General features: G+C 45.4%; 1 protein-coding gene and 1 long non-coding RNA gene across 8 annotated transcripts in view; one reads left to right on the top strand and one right to left on the bottom strand.

Moving 5' to 3' along the window:
* Window positions 1-7,827: 7,827 nt before the first annotated feature.
* On the bottom strand, window positions 7,828-12,216 carry LOC118250590 (uncharacterized). The gene is made up of 3 exons (XR_004779501.2): window positions 11,744-12,216; window positions 8,757-8,811; window positions 7,828-8,171 (listed from the first exon to the last, which is right to left on the bottom strand). It is a non-coding gene; the product is annotated as an uncharacterized LOC118250590 (long non-coding RNA).
* Window positions 12,217-12,877: 661 nt separating this feature from the next.
* Window positions 12,878-14,337, top strand: part of CNOT4 (CCR4-NOT transcription complex subunit 4) — a 73,392-nt gene continuing 71,932 nt past the window's right edge. For 6 of the 7 annotated variants that reach the window (XM_035551729.2, XM_035551720.2, XM_035551714.2 and 3 more), the window contains exon 1: window positions 13,008-13,149. The gene's annotated coding sequence lies outside the window, so the exon portion shown is untranslated. Of the gene's footprint in view, window positions 13,150-14,337 lie in introns of all 7 variants that reach the window. The other variant, XM_035551710.2, reaches the window with a different exon arrangement.

Raw genomic sequence — 14,337 nt, 5'->3', positions numbered from 1 at the left:
AAAGTTGTACGAATACCTTCCTCAGGATCTGGGAATGCAGGGAAGGGAGCTGAACAATGGCAGATGTTGTCCTCCCTGTGTCAGTTAGGACAATTATTGACGATCAACATCCAGTCACAAATGAATGCCTTGATAAATGGAATCAAGTAACTTTCCTGCTTGACAACTGGGTATTTGTGATCCCTGTCTGGGCTGCAGAGGTGAATTGAAAATACCATTCCTGGCTGTGTGATGTCTCTTGAACTATTTTGGCAGCTTTTTGCTAATTCGTGCTTTGGGGCCTTAGAGCTCTCTGTCTTTTCATTCGTTGCTCTCTCTCCCAGAATTTAAATAGCTTTTGTCTGAAGGGAATGCAGCAGTTATTAACGTAGGATATAACCTGATTGCTGTAATGATGTAACTGCTAGTAATCGACAACAAGAGGTGAAGAAACATACAACAGGGAAAATGACAGAAAAGCAAAGTACAAGCCAAATGGAGTTATTTGATATAGTCAGTAGACATGTTGGCACATCAACTGCCTCATTGATATTCATTCTGTTCAGGGATTTCCGTATCAGATTTACAGATGGTTGATGTTTTTGCTAGTTGCCAGTCCCACAATTTCAGACTTCGTTCTGAAATTCACAGAGCTCTTTCCACAGCATCTTTTATGTACCTCGAAGGCTGAATTGTATGCTTAACTTTTGGATTCTCATCAGAGAATGGCTGTGCTGGATTAGGTGTAAAGCCACAGAAGTGTAATGAGGTCACTTTGGCAACACTGAGGGTGTGTAAGGTTGCACAAAAATGCCTGTGCTAAGAATGTAAAGCACGGGGGTTCTTTAAGTAGTGGTGATACAGGAGATGGGAGAGAAAGCATCCTGACAGTTATAATCTGAGCCAAATTGGAAAAATCAGGACTTTATACTTATAAACTGAATGAATTTGATGGGAACCAGCGTGACTTGGGAAAAATGGCATCTGGCAATGCCTTCTCTACTGCAACATAAATTTGCTTCACAAATTATACTGCCACTCTGTTAATCATTTTCCCATTGTCGTCCACTTTGGCATTCTCTGGGTACAAGAGGATAAGTTTCTCCACACTGAAAATGTGTGCAGAATTTGTCTTGCACAGTTCTGACAGTCAGTTACTGAAGTACTTTCCCTGTCTTGATGCTCTGAGATAGCCTATTTGAAAGAGAAAACCTGTATGAATAGGAAGCATAAGAAAGGATTTGCTTTCTGCTCCAGTCCATTTTGTTTTTGTTAAAATTTTCTAAGGATCAGAAAGAATTATCCTCAGCAGCAAGAATCTGCAGGCCATGAACAGAACAAATTAAATTTCTGAAATGGGCAACTGTATTAATTGTCTCTGGTGCCAAATTATTTCACAAGAAGTCACAAATCTGTTAAAGTCTCCTCCTGCCTTATTTGGTTATGACTGTGCTGCAGAAGGATAATGAGAAGCAATAGGAGCTGTTCACATTCAATTGAGCAATTGTTGAGACCACATGTTCAATAACTCCTACCAAGGTGACACCTTAGATGTTGAAGCACTGAACTGTATTACGTGCTTGAGTGATCAAGGCTGGCGATTATGGCTATGCTCATTCAGTTGCTAGCGTGTTTAATGGTAGAATAGTGGAAAACCTTTATCTTATCTGCAGGTTTCCAAGCTGCATGGCACATACCACTTTCATACCTTCCTTCTAGATGGCATCAGATAGCCAAAATGAATTTCCCTAATCATTCAAGAACATTCCTATTTAAGTCAGACAAAGCTAATCCTCTGTCTTCGAAATGTAGTGCTGAAAAACACCTGGTCAGCTAATATGAACTCTCAAATAATATGAGACCTAACCAATGGAAAAGATAAATTTCTCAGAGTTAATTGTGCGTGTCTGCAGGTGTCCAACATGGTGGAATGGTAATCTCTTAGGTCCTTCTGCAAGTCAAAACTACTCCTATTGTAAATTAACTTTTGTGGAATTATTATGGATAATGAAGCATACTTAGGAGAATAGTTCACTCCAGAGTTAATAACCTAGTGAAAGCTGCATACAAGAAACACCGATTTCAAGAACAGAAATTCAAAGGTCAAGAACTTGCAGAAAAAAAAAATAGTGACCCACATTCATCATTATGGTTGGTATCTGCATCAAAGGTCATAACCGTCCTCATTCAGTAGACAGCAGTTAATTATGGTTATGATCTCAAGATAGCTTTACATCTTGTGCTATCTCTTTACAAATGGCAATCAATATTTGCTTGGAAATAATACTCAGAATGTGTCACTTGGCTGCCTTCCTAGGCATCTTTCTATTAACTAAATCATTTTTTTTATAGTACTTTCACTCCTATTTAATTTACAGTCTGTCTGAAGAGACGAGAAGTTGCGGTGAAGTCCAGCCCAGGAGCAGCTTGAGGTACTGTCTCGTTCTAAGACACCAAGGAAAAGGTTTGCTTGTAGGTGTATTTGGAATATAACTACACAAGAACGCTAAGCTATGAGAAATACCCTAAAAATGAGGTGGCCTTATTTTTAATGAAGATTTGATTGTACATTTTGGGTGACTTAGTTTGACATTGTTTTATCCTGGCAGATGGTAAATGTGTTTCAGAGTGATTTTCCAGAACTTCTGAGAAATTTGAGTGTCAATTTTGCGGTCAAGCCAGCATTATAAGAAGGCTTAATGCCTCCCTTTCACTGGAGGAGTTCAGATCATTTTTCAGGTTGTCAGAGGCTTACTATATGTACCCTCCCCTCTGCTTAACACATCTCCCCTACTTCCCGTAAAGGTTGGAGGTGACTTTGGCATTGTACACCCTCAATCTTTCTTGTTAGTGCCGCTTCATTTTGCAAAATATAATTGAACTTTCACTGGATATGGAACTGGAGCCTGCCAGAGGGTCGTAGAGATAATTCCACCATTCAGATGAGTAATCTGACCACCAGGTAAAGCATCTTTCTCATGTGGTCTGTTTCAGTCTTCAAGTCTCTTGGAAAAAAGCATCAGCCTCAATCAAAAGAACCAACAGAAGCACAGTCCAGGGTCCTCTACTGTCTTAGAGCTCTTGCTCAAGTAATGTAAGACTCAAATACCAATTTACTTTCTGCCTAAATCATGAAGAAATGTAACCTAAGTTCCTGCTGCTTTGGAGAGTTCTTGAAAGCCTGATCCATGTGTGAAAGGGGACACCACTTTCACCAGGTCTGTGAACTTGACCAGCTATAACCTTTTTTTCCTTATGGGTGTTTTCAAACCAAGCCAATCTATATTACAAGGTTACTTTTTTTTTTTTCTCCCTGTTCTTAGCAAGAACAAAAACGTGTTTTTATTTGTATTGATCACAACCACTCTTTTAATACTTTGTGGGTTTTTTTTTTTGCCTACTCAGATAATTCCATGAGTCATATAGCCCCAGTGCTCTCAATAGACAGATTGATCTCATCTAATAGTTACCTGTCTTTTCTCTCCATTCATGGCTCCATAAAAAAGGATCCAACAATACCATGCAGACACAGACTTGGAGAGAATTAGGGGATAGTATTAACTGTTGATATTCAGAATTAAGAGGGAAGAGTAAGGAGGCAGTTAGGAGGTTTGGTTCTGCCACCACACACAGGTAGTGTCACCCAGTGCGACGTATGTGCTGGCATGATGCCCACATCCTTCCCAACCAAATCATGGCTGGAGTCAGCTGTGCCAGACAAAGACAGTTCTCAGCAGGCAGCCTGATTGCCAGAGCCAGTCAGCATGAGGACTGCAGAGGTAGGACAGCAGGAATCACCTTTCGGGTGACCTTCTGTCACATGTGGTGACATGAACAAAAACCCAAGCTCAGCCTTTTCCCAGCACGCAGCGGGCACACCTTACAGGTAATTGTGCTGTCAGTCTACTCTTCTGCATTCACAAGCCCTCTGCAGACTGAGCTGCCACGGCTCACGTTTAGAGCTTTTATTTAAAAACAACTGCTTGGATTTCACACGTGTGAAAGCTTCAAAGAGGGTTTAAAGCAACCAGCCTTTTGAACTTGTGTGTGTTGAATTTCGTGGAGACTTCTCTCATGAACCGGTTTCTTCATGACATTTAGAGCTACTGAACTGTAAAGGCCTATAAAAGAGACAGACAAGTAATGAAAACCTAAGGTGGCTGTGTTTATCCTCTTAATTCCTCAGTTATCTGAGATGAAAGGCATCAATTAAAGGTGGATGCTGTGTCATAGCTAGGTTTTCTTAAGGAATCACACTACTCAGAGTATTAGCCAAGCGCCTTCTACAGTTTGGATCATTCTGTCACATCAACAATTAGAAAGCAGCGCCCAATAAAACTCAATTAGGCCATCATATTTGCTTTTGTACAGGCATACAATAGAACCATTGTTATTCTTTCAGCAGTCTTACTTTAGATTTTGAGTCCTGCATTCTGTTTCTGCTCTTTGCCTTTTCCTGAAAATAGTTGTACCTCAATAAATAGATACTGTACCTATTTAACTATTTTAAAATAAAATCCACATTGGTATTTTTGCCTACTAGATTGAGACAACCTTGGATAAGAAGCTTGGATTTTAACTAGATCCTGAAGATGAAATGATAATACCCTCATCTTTAAGATCTCAGCTCAGACTACTCACTGTTTGCCTGTCCTGAGGTGAGACGATATGACTTCATTCTGGTGAGAAGAGGTCTGAGAGATCTCCCTCTGATTTCTGTGCCTTTGAAGTTTGACAGAAATGAGTCAAGGTATACACTGCTCAGAAGAATGAGGAAAGGTATATATTATGCAGCAGGAAGAAAGTCCAGTGTCTAGATTCCTATCTGCAAAGAGGATTGAAGAGGAAGGCAACCAGCAGCTCATTTCCCTCATGTCCCTAATTTTGGCAAAGTCTCCTCACCAAAGTGGGAAGTAGCAGGCTGCCCACCTCATCTTGACACTTTTACTCCGCTGCTTCTGTGCAGGAGAGTGAAGAAAGTGACTGCCTGCAGACCGGCTGAATGAAAGGGTTGCCTCTGAAGGGTGACAAGGCTGCCCACGTGCAGCTAGCCTTTGGCAGAGCCTCCTGTTACGCAGCACCTTGTGCATCTTGCTCTGCAGCGAATTCCCTGCTTTCTTCTCTCAGCAGACCTCTTGTTACCTACTGTTCTGATTAGTCATAGCTTCACCCTGAAGTCTTTTTATAATTCATTCCAACATAATACGCCTAGGAGATTAAACATGGCAGATTCTAGATACATTTGGTAGAATCTGGTGGGTGCCCACATCTGTTTTGTATCGTCATCCTGTACCAATGTTTTCCACAGTGTGGGCCTGATACTCGGTGTGGAAATCCTGTGTGGGAAACTTGTAGAATGAAACGATCTTTCAGAGAATGACGAGTTTTCATTGTTCTTCACAGAAATCGGAAATGTTCACCTGTTTTGGAGATCAGGCTACTTTTCTGAGATCCTGTGCAAATATAAGCATCAGAAAATTTTGAAAGTTGTGGCTTTTAGATGTTATACTCTTTTATTTCCTAGTTAGGAGAGGGAGCGCTAGGAATAGACTAGAGCAAAGAACTCAGCATATCCTTCCTTCTCCACATGTCAATCCAACAACTGCGCAGTACCTTTTAAGGCCCAGCCTACAGTGAGTTTTTATAAAACAACTTCTCAGGTAAGAGCGACACAATACATAAGCAGTGGAAGTGCTGATGGCACATCTGTGCAGAAGCTTTCCATGCAACGTTTTGGTTTCCCAGAAATGATACAAGGAGAGTAAGGAGCAGAAAAGAAAACCTTAAGTAAAAATCAGCACATGATTTGCACGGTTTAGCAAAACGTGGCTCCTGTCACAGGCTGGCTGACTGCAGCTTAAAATAACTTATTTAAGAATCAGAGGCATTTTGTCATTCCTTAAAAAAACAAGCGCTAGATTGTTAGGAATAAAACAAACTGGGTCTAGTCAGGGCTTCAATTGCACGTCTGACCTGTTAACAGGAGATTTTACTATTCATGCAGTAATGTGACAATTATTTAAATGTTGCAGGGGAAAATACAGTAAACTTTGGAAATTCACAGGAAAGATACAAAGCTATATATTAAAGTAGATAAATACCTGCCATCCTTCCGGTGTCTCTGTTAAGCTGAACGCTGTGGTCAGGATACCAGCCTGGTGTCTGTCCCCCCGGCAATGATCCCTGGCCTTAGTGTCCCTCAGTCTGGCCCTGTAATGCCACAGGAGGGAAGATGCTGGAGGGAAGATGGAGCAGAAGGGGAAAGAGCAGAGCAGCACCAGGCACACAGCACAGCCTTCGCTCTGTCAGCGTGTCAAGCGCAGGCCATTAAGAAGAGGAAATGTCCTCTATCAGAACATAAAGGCCCAATTTCTCTGTACAACAAGCACATCCATGTCATACGGAGTCTCAGATGCAGCTCTGCCTATATGCAAGACTGATCTTATTATTCTGGGATCTCTCATTCATCATCATTACAGTCGGGTTCCTGCAGCTTCTTAAGGAGCATGCTCATATTTCTGGTTAACAAATGCTTCACCTTTCCGATTTAATCTATTATTTTGGCTATCTAGCCTATCTAATCTCAGGCTCGTCTCTCTATCAGCATTATTTATACAGCACAAAATTAGCTGCAGTCGCTCACATTCCTTTGGCAAAAGGAAGTAGATCTGCCTGGAAAACTGCAAGGTTGCAGCTGGAGCTTGGCTGGTGCAATATATTTACAAGCATCGAAGTTCACCCCTGCCCCTTAGTGCAACGTCATACTTTCTTGACTGGCGAGCTCCGGCCACGCCTGGCCTGTGCAGAACGTGAACTCTAACACTGCTAAAGCCTGTGGACATTCTTTTCACTAACACTTTCTGTTTGTACGGTGGCCATGGAATCAATACACAGTATAAAGTATTGCATTTTCCCAAGTCATGCACTTTTTATTTGGTCTCAGCAAATCCCATATGGCTGAGGCATTTTTATAAGAATGCAAGCAATTCTGAGCTCTGGAGAAAATGCTGAGTGCTGCTGGATGCAGGCAGAGGGCAGAAGAGGAAAAATGCATTCCTTTGAACGCACTAATATAGAAGGCAATTAAGGAATACAACAATAATGAGCAATAATTTTCTCTCGTAATGTATGTTGCGCTTTAAAGAGCAGGTGAGGACTCACTGAAAACAATAACAAGTAACATAATGAAGTCCTGCCTACACAGGGATGTTACTTCAGATGTTTTCGATGAGCTGTCTCGAGTGCATTCACAGAGATTGTTTTAAAGTGACTGGGCTTTCATTTTGCATGAATGAACCCCAGGCTCACCAGCTATAAGCTGCATCGAGCTCACAGGAGGATTCTTTCCACTCTCGCAACGATTTTCCCTCGTTGCATAACGTGATGTGGTTTATTTGCTGTCTGGCCCCTGAGTGCCCTCTTCTGTTACAAGATCATCTGGATTACATCTAGATGAATGCTGGTGGCTTCCTTTGCAGCTCCAGTCCCGCCAGCCTAATTCACACGCTCCCTAGAGCAGCACCTCTTTTCTTCCCCTGATGCTGTCTCATGGGTTGTGTGTAGCACACCCAGACCTGACTATATGATGGTGCCTCAAATACTAGGATTTGCCAAACTGAATGCAAGAGAGAGGCATTCCTGAGAGGTGGAGCAGTGCCACCATAAAGCAAACACTGGCTGCAAGAGCACAAGGGGTGTGAGCAGGATCTCCAGGACTTTTCTTTCTAAATCCCCAGAACTGGATGAGTTGGAAAAGATTTATATGTGTGAGATTGCCACTGAACCCCGGTATTGTAATGTACTCATGTGATTTACAACAGCTGTCAAATGATGTCACTTCATACAGGGCGTTGTAGAGCTAGTATTTGTTTCAAACCACTACACTGAAATGCAAAGACTGAAGTTACAAAAATGCCTTTTGAAATCCAGAGAGATGGTCAGTTTGCAAGTGCTGCTGAGGGAAATACTGCTGTCACATCCTGTATTCGACTGGAGCGCTGCATCTCAAACCAGGTAGTATCTGGATTCCATCACTGGCGGTGGAAACGAGCTGCATGAACGACAAACCTCTCTCCACCAGTTTGGCACTGTCTTCCCCAGTGTGGTCGTTGTGGCCTTCCACAAAGGAGAATCCAATCCACGTCCCCACCTCACGCTGCTTGGCTGCGCTTCTGGCCTCGCTGCTGCTCTTCCTGCTGCTCAAACAACACGGCAGCCCAGCATGAGTTAAAGGGAAGGCAGATTGCAGGGCAGACATATTTATTGCAACAGTGGATGCAGAAAGGGAAAAAGCAATAGCAGATTTAATTTGGCTCATACGTTGCTCAGCACACTGAGCTCTTAGCTCCTTTCACGTGTTATGAGACGAATTACCAAAATTAAACATTTCAAAATGCTTAGATTATGAGACATTTATAATCAAATCTTTAGCAATATCAAATCCTTGGATTCAGGCCAATCGCTCTAAAGTCTGTTCTCTTTTAGCGCACATGATGCTGACCTGTACGTGCTATCAGAGATCTTAAGGCAAAGACTGCATCCCATTTTACTATGCACAGAGCAAAGTGATGCAACCGTCTTGCTCATCTGTATGGCGTCTCTCATTTGCTTCTGCAGTTGAGTTTTTTTCAGCACTACTCCTCTGAGTGCATACTCCTCTGATTTATCCATCGCCTTTTTCGGTAAGACTTTTGCCTCATCTCTTGGAAACGCACTTCAAGGTAAAATCCCTACCAAGGTGCACATGTTCTGCAAATTTGAATCCTGTTCCTCCTCACCTCTCACAAGTTCAGGATCATCCCTTCTTCCCGTTCCAGAACCAGTACAGGCTTTCTATAGAACAGAGAAAAGTGAGAGGTATCTTTCTTTGTTACATGCAACCAGGTTCCCTGGGAACATCCATTTCCTAGGGAAGCCCAGACTGAAAAAGCATATGGGAATGACATACCAAATTGAGAAGAAAAAAGGCAAAGGAAAGGGAAAAGGAAAAGAAAGAGGAAGAAAAAAGAAAAAAAAAAGAAAAAAAAAAAGAAAAAAGAGAAACCTATTATCATGGGCACTGTGTTCAGTGTAGAAATGACAAATATTTGCAATTTGTCACTGGCAACCAAGGCACCATAATGATGAGGTACATGAGCCTTGCAAGCTGCTCAATGCATAAAAAATGTTTCAAAAGAGAAAAGGGGAATAGGAAGGAGAAGTCCATGGATCCTGTGAATGGATTTTAGCACAGAAGCCAGAAGGCACAAGACAAGCTGGAAGGATGCTGGTGAAAACTTGTGTTACCTTGCACGCGAACATCTAGATTCAGAAGAGTTTGGGACTCTTTGCTGGAAATTGTGCAGAAGGAAGCAGACCTCTGAAGAATATTAGGATGTTATATGCGTATTAGTACCTCAAGTGCACCCTGAGGTTAACAAGAGTAGCAGTGACTCGCTGTAGGTCCCCATGGATTTCTGTGCCCTTTCCAGAAAGCAGGAGTGATTTCTGCTTTCATTTGCAAAGGTAGGGGCAGTTAGCACTTACAGTGTGTTGTGCCAGAGTTAAGCTGAGTAAGTAAGGATTACCACGAAAAAAATGCTAGAGGCATCCCGAAGTTCTCATCTTTCCCTAATAACACTGATTCTTAACAAAAGCAGTAACAAAGATACATTTCTTTCGTATCTTTGGCTACAACACATTCATTTTTCACCAATATATTCTCTCATTTAAAAAAGAGCAGGACAAAATCCCTCATCCTGCTTCCCTGAGCAGTTTGGACACCTCCTGCTTCTCTCACAGATTTTGAGCAAGACATAGTGAGCATCTGTCACTTGCAGCAAATATTGATCAGAGTGTTTGTAAGGCTCCTCCACCTGCCCTTCATTTTTCCAACAAAGCCCGTCGTTATTATTCTACTGTTACTCAGAACAGTCATATAGTTCCTTTATCCAGCACATTTGCCCAGTAAAAGGCGTCATTAGCCAGAGGAGGAGAAAGATGTCTGGGTCTCCCAGAGTGACAAAAAGAAATGGCAACATCATTAACATCCATAGCAGTCCAGGGAGCCATTCTTACTGTTGGTGCAGTAAATAAGGCTGAATTTCTAAAAATCCTGTCATCAGCTATTGTATATGACTCCGCACTAATACTTGTGAACTTTCCATACTAATCGATGAGGCTCTGCAGAAGCTTGGAAAAACATCTTTTTTTTTTCTGTTGATGAAACCTGAGTGTCAGTATGAAATACAGGTGCACACATCCAACCGCTGCTTCCAGCACAACTCAGGAGCATCAGCTTTCCAAATCTTGAAGGATTTTCTCAGTACTAGCACACTGAAACATGCACGCGGTCTGTATTTCCAGCACACTGACAGACCAGGGTCAATCCAGCTAGCACCTGGCTGCCTGGATGGCTGGCCAGCCCGGGGGCAATGATGCTGCACATCTCCACACCCAGAGGTGCTGCCCTGTTGGGTTTTTCTTGCCAGCTATTCATCTGGCAGTCTGTGCAGATGCTTTGCAGCCTTTACCATCTTGAAGTGCTTGTGTTAAGTACTAATCATCCAAGCCAGGGGAAGTGGAGGGCAAGCCGAAAATGTAAATCCTATGGATGCACATTTGTACTCTAGCTGGTATGCATTGGTTATTTCCAAGAAAACGCATTCTTAAAAGTTTTCCTTGTAGATACAGAAACAGTTTCTTAGAAACAGTCCTTCTCAGTTATCAGACCCATTCGAAACAAATGAAAAACCTTTCCAAAGGTGATTAAGGTGTCAAAATGTGGCCATGTAAGTAAGAATAACCTATTGAAATAACTACGGTTACTTAAGAGCAAGAAAATAATTAATTGAAGGACATCTTAAATCTAACAATGGTCACCTTAAATCTAAAATGGCCACATGATGGCCTACTGAATTACTCTTACAGAAGAAGTGTGCTGAAATTTGTGTTCATATGGGGCTCATCAAAGGAGTAGGAACAGCCTCTTAGCAAGGGCAAGACTCCTCAGTAGTGGATTAAAAAAAACACCAAATCCACTTAATAAACAGCCTTAACTCTGATCCATTAATCGCAGCTCTTAGATATATTAGCTTCATTTTTCTTTTAGAGTCAAAGCACTTACTTTTATTCAACAGGAAGCATCGCCAGGTGTGTCACCAAGTACATTCCTTATGTAAGTTACTTACATAATAGGTACTTTTGGAACCTAATCATTTATATAGAGCTTGATATGAAAATGTGCAAAACACACACTTTTTGAGAAAGTCTATTATTTTTATATATATTCATTGGAACTTGATTATTATGTAGCTATATCTATGATGTATATGTTACAGTTGAAGATGCAAACACGGAATTTCTCATATATACAGCTCTTTCAATTTCATTATACGCTTTGTTTCCAAAAGAGCATTGCATTTGTGTTACACAAATGTCAAGACTACCAATGAAAACTATTTATTTTTATGCAGGCTTGGAGCTTGCCTATAGCCAGAAGTGGTAAAGTTAATTCATTGAGCTTGATGTTTTGGATATACTTATATCGATATAAAACTTTATATGCAGGAGGTAATGTTGGCTTGTTTTGGGAAGGAGAATAAGCGAAGCCAACACGAAGCACTGTGCTGCTAGCAGAATAGGCGTGTGGTGAGAGGCTGTATGAGTACATAATGCTTTAAGAGATAAATGTAAAGATGAAACACATCATATTGCTACATGAATCAGTTATACTGATCAGTTAAGAGTGCATTCTGCGATGACCACGGTGATGAACACCTCTCACCTAGCGACCGCTGAAGTAAGTAAAAGCCTCGGGTGGGTATTGCCGTGGCAGAAGTCCCAATAGCTTGTGCGCGGGAGATAAGCGGTGGCTGAACAGCCAGGGTGAAGCCGCAGGAGCTGGGCAGGAGCTGCCACCGGAGAGGCAGTAAAAGCGCCCTGTCTTGTCTGGTAGCCGAGGTCCTGAGGGTCTTTCGTGCACTACGGGGCTGCAGGCACAAGGAGGGGGATTTGCGGGTTGAGGTGTGACAGGCCCGAGGCCTGGGGTTTTTGGTGCCTGCGGTAGACAGAAGAGAGCAGCAGCAACGTGGTTTTGCCTCAGTTTCTGTCAATACAGAGACCAACGAGGCGAGTCTCCGGCGGGGCAGGGATTCTTTCCTCCGGGCTGTGCAGGAAGGAAGACGCCCCTGTCAAAGTCACTTGACAGGATTTGCCTGAATTTTGAAACTGGGGAGGGGGAACCCAGCAGACGGCTGCTGCCGGGCCTCGGGCCCGAGGGGGGCTGGGGCCGAGGGGGGGGCCCCATTTTTGCGGCTCTGCGTCCTGCGGGGCCGGCCCCCCTCGGAGCCGGGGCAGAAGGCGGCGGGACGCCCCCCCCCCCCCCCCCCCCCCCGAGGGGCGGCGAACGGAGCCGGGAGAAAATAATAATAATAAAAATAATAACAAAAAATAATAAAAATAATAACAAAACAATGCGACGGCTATGGTAGGGGAAAGGAGGAAAAAAAATAAAATGAAAAAAAGAGCCGGTGCGCCGGACCTGTCCGGGTTTAACGGCCAGCAACAGGTGGCTGCCACCGCAGCGGGCGGCTGCCGGGGACCCCCGGTGTGGGGCGGCTCAGCCCGGAGGGGGGCGGCGGGGGGGGGGGGGCTCCGGCGGCGCCGGGCGGCGGCACCGGGGGCCCGGCTCGGCCCGGCCCGGCCGCCTACAAGTCCCGTGCGGCCCCGCGCCGTCGCGGCTGTTGCCGTCGCGCCCCGTCCCCGCGGCCGCCCCCCGCCGCCGCTCCCCGCCCACTGTCGGCGGCGCAAGCGCAGGGGAGGCGGCGTCCAGGGCAAGTCTCCCTAATGTAAGATGGTGGCCGGGCTGGCAGCGCAGCGCCCCGAGCTCGGAGCTTCCCCGTCCCTCGCCTGAAGGCCGTCGGAGCAGCCGCCGAAGCGCCCGGCCGGCCGCCGCCACAGGTCCCGCCCCGGGAGCGCCGTCGCGGTCGCTCCCCGCTCTCCGCTCGGCTCCCCTCGCCTTCCCTCCCCACCCTTCTCCTCCTCCTCCTCCTTCTCCCCTCTCCTCCTTCCCCACACGCTCGCCCGCCCGCCCCCGCCGGCCCGGCAGGGAGAGAGAGCCGCGCACACGCACCGCGGGCTGGGCAGGGCCGAGCCGGGCCGGGCCGAGCCGAGCCGAGCCGAGGAAGGCGGGTGAGTGCGAGCCGCAGGCCGGGCCGGGCTGGGGGAGGAAGGAGGGAGGAGGAGGAGGAGGAGGAGGAGGGGTGGGGGAGCCGGGCCGCCCTGCCTACGAGAGCGCCGAGGCTTCGCCGGGACGGCGCAGGCCTCAGCCCACCCCCCCCGGGCCGGCCCCGGCGGCGGGGGGGACGCGGGGCGAGGCGGCGGCCGCCGCCGGGAGGGGGGCGCCGGGCACCGGGGGGAGGCCGCTGGGGGTCCCCGCCGGGGGTTGCCGGGCCCCGGAGCCTCCCCGGGCACGGACGGCCGGCCGAGAGGGGAGCCCCGGGTTTGCGTGGAAATTTCCTCTCTTCTCCTCCTGCCTCCTCCCCGCGGCCGGGCTCCATTTGTTCTTGTGATAGGCACTTTTATTTTAATATTGGAGGGGAGAGGGAAGCAGATGGCAAATGGCAGCGTCTTGTTTTTTTTTCACGTTATTTTGTACCGTCCGTGTAAGCTCCTGAGATTTGTCTGTCTGTAAAATAATTGGCATGTAACTTTCCGTCTCCCCCTTGCAAAGCACTGGAAGCCCTTTCCATTTTGTGCGTTAGCAGGAGCAAATGACAGGGCTGCGTGCGGACTCTCATCTGACTTCCAGTGACTGTCACGGAGCTCTACCTGCCAGGCTGAAAGTGAGCTGCTGCTGTCTCCGTGTGCCCGGGAAGACAGGAGGGAGAACACATGAGAACGCTTCTTTACTGTCCCAGGAAGGATTTAATAGTCCATAGCTTAGATGTCTGTGTCAGTATAGTGACACCAAATGCGTAGTTCACAGGAGAAATAATTCTTTGGATCGTATCTTAATGTAAGCAAAAGCCATCAGCTGGTTAAAGCTGTGGAAACTGTAGGCCTGCAGATGTTCGCTTGCTCCTGCCCAAGTTTTAGAAGTTAATGTTGGCCGAGCACATGTTTACTGAGCCTGTACAGATTCATAACGCGCTGAGCTTTAACTGTCTGTATTTCATTTTAGTTCTAAAGTGTTTCAACTTGGACATCCCTGTACTTTGACTTTGCATTCCTGTAAACGTGATGACTGGCATTAACAGAAGACACTCGTACAGATAGACAAATATGAGGAAGAATGAGATTCTTGCTGTCCTCCCCGTATTCCTGTTTTATTTGTTTCACAGGGAAAGCACAGCAAAGTGCAGTCTTATGAAGAGCAGA

This window comes from Cygnus atratus, chromosome 1 (genome assembly GCF_013377495.2).
Source record: "Cygnus atratus isolate AKBS03 ecotype Queensland, Australia chromosome 1, CAtr_DNAZoo_HiC_assembly, whole genome shotgun sequence".
NCBI lineage: Eukaryota > Metazoa > Chordata > Aves > Anseriformes > Anatidae > Cygnus > Cygnus atratus.
This window is presented reverse-complemented; position numbering and strand designations above follow the sequence as displayed.